The 7,576-nt window shown below is 34.4% G+C and overlaps 1 non-coding gene across 1 annotated transcript; it reads left to right on the plus strand.

Moving 5' to 3' along the window:
* Positions 1-5,089: 5,089 nt before the first annotated feature.
* LOC121727524 lies at positions 5,090-5,208 on the plus strand. The gene has a single exon (XR_006035690.1). It is a non-coding gene; the product is annotated as a 5S ribosomal RNA (ribosomal RNA).
* Positions 5,209-7,576: the final 2,368 nt, after the last annotated feature.

Consider the following 7,576-nt stretch of genomic DNA (forward strand, 5'->3'; position numbering starts at 1 on the left):
CTACATAACCTATATCTATCTCAAATTTAATTACAGAGCATTGTCGTATAGGTATATATGTATAGTACTAATAAAAGAAAATCTACTAATGCCTTGATTTAAGTTAAAATATTGGTAATGTTCCTAGGAAGGCCGGTGGTTCCTTATAAGGCCCAACCAAAGATTTGATAGTTGGCCTTGCTAGGGAACATGAACTTTACAAGGAACATCTAAAAATCATTAACATATAAACAGTTAGTTTTAGTTATAAAATATGCGTACCGTAAGAATTAAAATAATACTGTTTTTTATAACATCTTTACTTATTAAGATTATTAAACTTATACACGCATATTGAACATTTTGGCCTTATTAAGAACGGGCCCATAAGAAGGCCATTTAAGATTTTAAAAAAATTGATTGCATTATAAAACGCATTGGTAATTAGTTATAAGATGTCAATGTGATACTCATTAATACAATTTTTTAAGAATTTCCATTAATATACTCTTAGTTAAAAGATGATGTTCAAGCAATGTTTGTTATAGTTTTTTTAAATGATACAAATATGTTGAACATTTAATTTGTTGCTTAATTGAAAGAAATTATAATGTCGTTTTAGTAAAAGCAAATAAATAAATACTTGTAACTCTATTTTCAAGTTAAAGGACTGATGTATAATATTGGCCTTGTTTGGAGCTGTGTTCCTTGCAAGGCCATTTGGAAGAGCTTTACGAAACTTAAGTTTGTTAAATGGCTATTGAAGCTAGGTTAAAAAGAGATTTATAACATGATACCTTATTAAACAGAGCATTACTTGATAATTTGTTTTCTTAATTTATTTAGTTAATAAACTTATAACAATCATTTTCCCGTTAGAGTGGCCTTACATGGCTCAGGGTCCTTATGACTTATTTAAAAATGTATTTAAAAATATACGCTCTAGAAAAGGGGTCACCAATTATTTTCACTCGGGGTCCATATTAATACCTCGATCGTGGGAATCACAGACACAACAGACGTTTATAAGTGGGAAAGCGATGCTTCGGCACGAATGGGCCGGCTCGACCGGAGAAATACCACGTTCTCACAGAAAACCGGCGTGAAACAGCGCTTGCGCTGTGTTTCGCCGAGTGAGTGAGTTTACCGGAGGCCCAATCCCCTACCCTATTCCCTTCCCTACCCTCCCCTATTCCCTTCCCTTCCCTTTCCATCCCTACCCTCAACAATTACCCAATCCCCTATTAAAGGCCGGCAACGCACCTGCAGCTCTTCTGATGCTGCGAGTGTCCATGGGCGACGGAAGTTGCTTTCCATCAGGTGACCCGTTTGCTCGTTTACCCCCTTATTTCATTTAAAAAAAAAAACCAGATTTTCAATTGTTATGCGTCACCCGGGTGCCGCTTGGGAGTTGATGGGTTAAGAAATGACCTTCGCGGTCCACACATTAAAAATATTTGTTAAAAAAGATAATTATGGAATTTACCAAGGTTTTTATTTACATATCAATGAGAAAAGTGACCATTTTTGTAGGGGATTATCTCTCTGATGTTTGGAGTGAAATTGGTGCAAGCTATTGCTATTAAATCCTGGAGATGTTCATCACTAAGTTGAGACTGAAATTTATTTTAATACCTCGATTGTGGGAATCACAGACACAATAGATTTTCAATTGTTATGCGGCACCCGGGTGCCGCTTGGGAGTTGATGGGTTAAACGAAGTCCATCTTCGAAAATGCTTGATCCGCACACAATGTTTCGGCGGTCCGAATGCGGACCGCGGTCCGCCATTTGGTGACCCCTGCTCTAGAACCTTGAAACCTAAATGTGCGGGATATCTATTTTCTAACGCAAATATAAAGGTGCTTCCAGACAGCAGTTATATAACGTTTTAAAACATTGTGTAACACGGTAACATTTTATAACAGCGTGTAACGCTTCAACATGTCAAGAAATAAACATGTGTTTTGTTATTATTTGTGTGAAAAGTTAGAGAAAATTGGTATGTAACGTTATATAACTGCTGTCTGGGAGCACCTTTATATTTGCGTCAGTATGGTCTACCAGAATCTGATGGCAAATTTTGACGGCAGATTTTCAAAAAATATCCTTGATCATTGGATAAATTTTTATATTTGCACGTTTCACACACAGAATAAGCCGCTATAAGGAAAAAAAAGGATCAAAATGTTTTATTTCAATTCACCGGGGGTGTTGCTAGAGTAAAATAATTTTCTCACTTTTTGCCATCATATTCTGTTAGGCATATAAATAGATAAACTTAATTGATTTGGTCACCGCGCCGGCAATAGCTTGAAAAACTCAGAAACTGGACATAAGTAAGTTCTTAAGTAATCATTAAACGTCCCTGAGTGCAGCTAGTAAAGTTATATTATAAGGAGCTCCTAATTTCAAACCGAAGCCGGAACAAAGCCATCGATGCAGTCGATCTCCTAATGGTTCTCAAGTTATAGGAATAGTTTACGGGCAATAAGTTCGTGTCGGCCCCGTACGTGTTGCCGGTTAATGTTCGTATGACGGAGTTTATGTGACATCGATAACGCCGTAAAATGTGTTACTGCTTGATAGATGACACCTGTGGAGAGCGCGTGCAGAATGCATGACTACTGGAACACAACTTGTTTAATATTCTATATAAATATAAAATGTTACAGTCTACATACTTTTATGCACATTTAATACGTCCGCGTCGCCGTTTTAATTAATGTACATTAAAATTGTATACTACTAGATGGATATGTCTTTGTGCACGCAAAAAAGCCCGCAAGGAACGCATCCGTAATATCTTGCATGATGCATCCTATCCCGTGGTCTACATAAAATATAATATCTGCGTCCATCGAGCCTATAGGCTACCAGATATAGCTGAATCTTCGTCTGCCAGAATATTTGAAACTTTTGTAACTGGCACCGACTTCAAAATGATGAAGATTGAGTACAGAAATAGTTGAGTTTTAGCCGAATTTGGAAAAAGGCACTATTAGATAGGAAAAATTATTTAATACTTTTTAGTTCATATTATAAGGATGTTATTATTGTTTTTACCTTGGAAGTCGGTTTTAATTTTTTGTTAAAAATAATAATTTCACTCTTTTTAGTTACCTAGTAAACTATCGCGTACTATACGTAGAATAATTAATACACCTGTATATTATTCTACGTATCTTATTACAAGCTCACCGGTGAGCGAGACACAATAGAATAACAATAGATTTCCAAGAATCCACGATCGAAGGATTAATAGGAGTATAATCAGTAAAACCGTTTCGGAGGAGTAAGGTAACTAACATTGTGACACGAGAATTTTAAATAATTTATGAGGATAAGAAGATGTACTTATTTATTGTATTAAATATTAATATTATATATTAATATATTAATATCAAAGGTTGTCTGGAAGAAATTGCTATTTAGTAATAAGACCGCTTTTGTGTACTCGTCATTTTATGTGCTTCTGTTGTACCTATGTGTGTTGTTATTGTAACTGTGTGTACAATAAAGTATATTCTATTCTATTATAAGACACTTATTTAAAGGGTCAGTTGTAAATTGCAGTTTTGGTAAGTTAAAAATTATAAATGGCACGTCTAATAACTAGTTTAGCAGTTAAAATTAAACAGTAAAGTAAACAAATATGAGTTGTAAAAAATTATGAAATGGATCATTGAAAACATTATTAAACAGTAAAATAATTCAATGTTCAGTACAAAAATTAAACAGTAAAAATTAATGAATGAGCGGTTACGTGCAGTGGCAGTAACGAATCGGAATTTAACAGTAAGAAATCTTATTCAAAGCAGCTTTTTAAACAATGAGGTGGTAAAATATAATAAAATCGGCCAAGTGGGAGTCGAACTCACCCATGGAGGGTTCCGTACCCTCATAAAGCGAAAGTAAGACGGTCGCCGGCTGCTACCGCAGCACGCTCGCTGCGCTCGCTCGGCTCCCTGTGTTGTGGTCTAAATTCTAACCTAACCTAACCTACTCTTGGACTTTCTGGATTGTGTTTGTTTTTGTTTTGGCGGGGGGCTGCGCCCCCCCGTCCCCCCGCTACGGTATCCGTGGTTAAGTAGGCCTTCTGTTAAGTCGTTATCGAACCGCTCATTCCATCTATTTTATATCTCATTCAATTATTGGACTGCTCAATATTTTTTTTAACTGATTATAATAACATCTCAAATATTTAAAAAACTGCTCAGAAAATTAGTTCCCATATTATAATAAACGTACTTATCCTAAAACGTATATAAACTACACTAGCTGTTGCCCGCGACTTAGTCCGCGTGGACTTCAGTTTATAGCGCGCGGTGTCAACAAAATTAGTGACAAAATCTACTCCTTAAATCAAAACACCCAAAACAGCCATGCAGTGTGCACATAATATATATATTTTTTATAAGTAAGTACCAAACTTTAAAGCTTATTTATCTTTACACAACTGCAGCTAGCATTATACAACTTTAGCTTTACCCATAAACTATTTAGTATTTATTACATAAAGTAATATACCTGTAGGACGTAGGTATTAACTTTATGATTTATTATTGGTAGGCTGTTGTTTCTGATATCTATGTTGGTAGGTGAGTTATTTAATAACGAAACAATCGAAACAATCGAAAGAATCGAAAATTTAACTTAATACCACCTCTTATAAAATACGTATACGGGTATATATATATATATATATATATATATATATATATATATAATTAGAATCTCGGAATCGGCTCCAACGATTTTCATGAAATTTAGTATATAGGAGGTTTCGGGGGCGATAAATCGATCTAGCTAGGAATCATTATTAGAAAATGTCATTTTCATCGAATACCGAGCAAAGCTCGGTCAAACAGCTAGTATATATATACAAGAATTGCTCGTTTAAAAATATAAGAATAGAACAAAAGCTCTGATAAAATACACCGGTTCTCGTCCGATCACCGAAGTTAAGCAACGTCGGGCGCGGTTAGTACTTGGATGGGTGACCGGCTAGGAATACCGCGTGATGTTGGCTTTTTGTTGTTATAATATTTTATGTTGCTCTATGTATAACATCGACATCAGCTGTAGAGTCGTTTGCGTTCAGTGAATCGCCAACGTCCATACCACGTTGAATACACCGGTTCTCGTCCGATCACCGAAGTTAAGCAACGTCGGGCGCGGTTAGTACTTGGATGGGTGACCGCCTGGGAATACCGCGTGATGTTGGCTTTTTTGCTGCTAAAACTTTCTTGTAGAATCACTACCATCTACTAATAATATTTTGTATGATTTGTTGAAGAAAATACTGATAAAATTCTTTACTTTCAACAATTCATAATACTTGGGTAATTTTGGGCTTGATTAAAATGAAGGTACATTACATTCGCCATCAAAACTAAGTAAGTAAGGTATTGACACGGTTATCACAATTTAGCGAATTGCTTTTATGTGGAGATATGAGCTAGGGGTGGTTATTAACTTGTTACGTAGGGCTGTCACGATGCAATTACGAGCTAATAGTTAAAAAATATCATAATTATTAACTAAAATAAGAGCGTAAGGCACACATTTGACATTACTTCTGAGAAGTAAGCTGCTTCGATAATACAAGTAACATTAATTAAATAATTAATGTTACTTGTATCTCTCAATTAAATAATTATACACTTTCCTTGCACTTATTCTACTTTGTTTTAAGATATTTATTACAAAATTGTTAAATACACGACTGGTTTCGAAAAAATACACACCTGATGATGAAATACACACCAAATGTGTGCCTTACGCTCTGGAGTTAAGGCTGAATTTGTTATGTTCAATTTTGGTGACATTGGTGACCCTGACGTGGTAATGATGATGATGATGATGAATGTAATTTGCATAGTAGCATATGCTTTCAGTTCTTAAAACAGCGCGTAAACCCGCGAACTTGTATTTATAAGGAATCCGGAGTTCTCTTAGTATCTTCGGAACCATAATATATCTCGGTGCAAAATCTTGCGTTTTGGTAGCATATACTTAGGATGCTTCTTATAAAACCAAAATCACCATATTATGTTTCCATATAAATTTAGAGGAGTTCCCTCGATTACTCATGGATCCCATCATCAAGTCACCACTTTTGTGAACATGGTACCAAATTGGAGTAAAACCTAATACAACAAAACAAAAATTTCGAAAATCGGTTGACAAACGGCGGAGTAATCGTTGGACATACACAAATAAAAAAAAATATATCCACAGCCGAACATATAACCTCCTCCTTTTTGGAAGTCGGCTAAAAATACGAATTTTTTGAAAACATTGGTTTAATTTTGACAAATAGTATTTTTCTATATTTGCTGTTCCTTGTAAAAAACTACATTGTTATACGTTAAATAAAAGCCTGATGCCTTAGCCATGACATTTTCTTCATCGCTTTTCTGTAGAATCGCCGATCAAAATGTATCCACACGAGAGTAAGGAAAATTATATTAGGTTTAAGCTGAACAGCCTACTATGTAGTGCAACAAATCAAAATTGTTTGGTATTAAGTAATACCTTACCACAAATAGATGTGGTGGACATTAATAATATTTTCAATTCTAGATTAGGTAATTTGACATATGATAAGTATTTCTTATCTAATTTTTTAACTCGACATTTAGCTAAATGGCTGTACAATTTTATAGTTTTAAGACAAGCCAAAAAATTGGCTAAGCCGACCACTGCTTTTATTGAGCAGTGTTCTTATTCTAATCAATATATAACTGAGAGCTTGGAATATGTTCCAAATAATTTAAATTAGATTCTAGGACAACAGAGGCACACTCTAGCAGTATATTATTAAACAAAAATAATAATACTAATGCCTACCACCAACAACCTAGTAAGATTTCTAGACAAAATTGTAATTTTAATATAAACTTAGTGCATCAGAACTTACAGGGAAAAATAGGAAAAGAATTAGAAATTGAGTTATTTTTAAATGAATGTAACATTGACATTTTGTGTGTATCAGAACATTGGTTAAAAAATTATGAATTGTCATTTAATTATTCTGATCATCAGCTAGCAAGTTCGTTCAGTCGAGAGAATGCTATTAGGGGTGGCTCCTTAATATTGATTAAGAAAAAACTTAAATTTAAAGAACGTAAGGATATTGTTAGACTGTCAACTGAACGAATTGCTGAGTTAGCCTGTATCGAGCTGAGCCACCTTATTATTGTAAGCGTATACAGACCTCCATCCGGCTTATATGATTCTTTTGAACAAATAATGGAGCAAGTGTTAACAAAAGTGTGTGCATCTAACAAAAAGATTATAGTATGTGGTGATTTCAATATTAATTTACTAGACTTAAACTCCACCACTGTTAGATTCACATCATTGTTCAAATCGTATAACCTTATTAATTTATTCAATGAGCCGACAAGAATTTGTGATACAACTGCGACTTGCATAGATAATATTTTCACCAACATAACTCCCTATAGGAAGGAAATAATTAATGTATTAAGCTAGCTAGCTAGCTTCATTTAATATAAATTGTGATACTAATTTAAAAGAAAAAATTGAATATATACCTATAAATACAAAACGTATTGAGAAATTTAGA

Source organism: Aricia agestis, chromosome 5, assembly GCF_905147365.1.
Source record: "Aricia agestis chromosome 5, ilAriAges1.1, whole genome shotgun sequence".
Taxonomy (NCBI): Eukaryota; Metazoa; Arthropoda; class Insecta; order Lepidoptera; family Lycaenidae; genus Aricia; species Aricia agestis.